Genomic DNA, 1,179 nt, shown 5'->3' on the forward strand with positions numbered 1-1,179 from the left:
TATTTTTCCCCACACTACAGCCAGCCCACTTTTCCATTTCCACACAACCAACCAACCAACCAACCCAATCAATCGATCGATCGATCAATCAATTCCAACCACCACAACCACCACAAATCGCTTGCGCGCGCGCATTTGAGCCTACATAACAGAAAAAATCGCTAGCCACGTTACTATAAGTATTCTACAGCTATAGTAATTTTTTTATAGTCTTTTTAACACAGTTTTACATAGTATAGCTATACCGCCTGCGCTCTCTGATTCCGAGGAGCTGTTCGACTCGATCGAATAGGACCCGGCCCGGCCAAGCAGCCCCCACACCCCCTACCCTCCCTGTAGCCCTGGTAGCAACAGCTATAGCAACAATAACAACAACAGCCAGAAGCCTGCTACCAAAGCTATAACAATTGACGGGCTTCTTACAGATATATAAGGCAAAATAGCACAGGTCATTAGGAAAGATAAAGTGATAGCCCTATATAATGATATAGCTAGAAAGACTAAGCATATCAAGAATATACTTACCCTATCTGTAAGTTACAAACTTATAGCCTTATAGAGCCTAACTAATAACTATAATAGATCATTCGCTACGTCTTAGTCCGTAATAATAGTAAAGGAGGCGACCGCGAAATTAATACTAAGCGCCCTACTAACCTTAAGGCGCTACTTATACATATTATAGGCAAGCCTATAAAATCCCCTTATACCTATTATAACAAGGGTATAGGCCTGTTTTTAGGGTATATTATGTCAAATGATAATACTAGTATAGGCGCCTATTCTAGCTACCACTATAACTCCGAAACCAAGTGCTACACCTTTTACCAGGGCGATAAAAGTAAGTTAACTTATAGGTATAGTTAAAAAAATACTAATAGGTTAATCTAGAGTAGGAGACTCCGCAAAAAACCCCGTAAAAGCGTATAGCAGAGGAAGAGCTTATATAAACCGGTTCGCGCGTAAAGAGAAAGAAGTAGCAAAGCAAGTAAGGACCGAAAAAAACCGGTACTAGCAAGTAACAGGGCTATAAAAATACGGTCTCTCCCTCTCTTAGCGAACGGGAGGAATCTAAAGAATCTAAAGGCTCTATCTTATCGGTCGACGTATCTTTGCGCCCCCCTATAACTACGGCTATATATACGCCTGTCCCTAGCTCTTGCTATAGGCGTGATTTTA

The sequence above is a fragment of the Thermothelomyces heterothallicus genome, assembly GCF_042370625.1.
Source record: "Thermothelomyces heterothallicus CBS 202.75 unplaced genomic scaffold P884_scaffold_6, whole genome shotgun sequence".
Taxonomy (NCBI): Eukaryota; Fungi; Ascomycota; class Sordariomycetes; order Sordariales; family Chaetomiaceae; genus Thermothelomyces; species Thermothelomyces heterothallicus.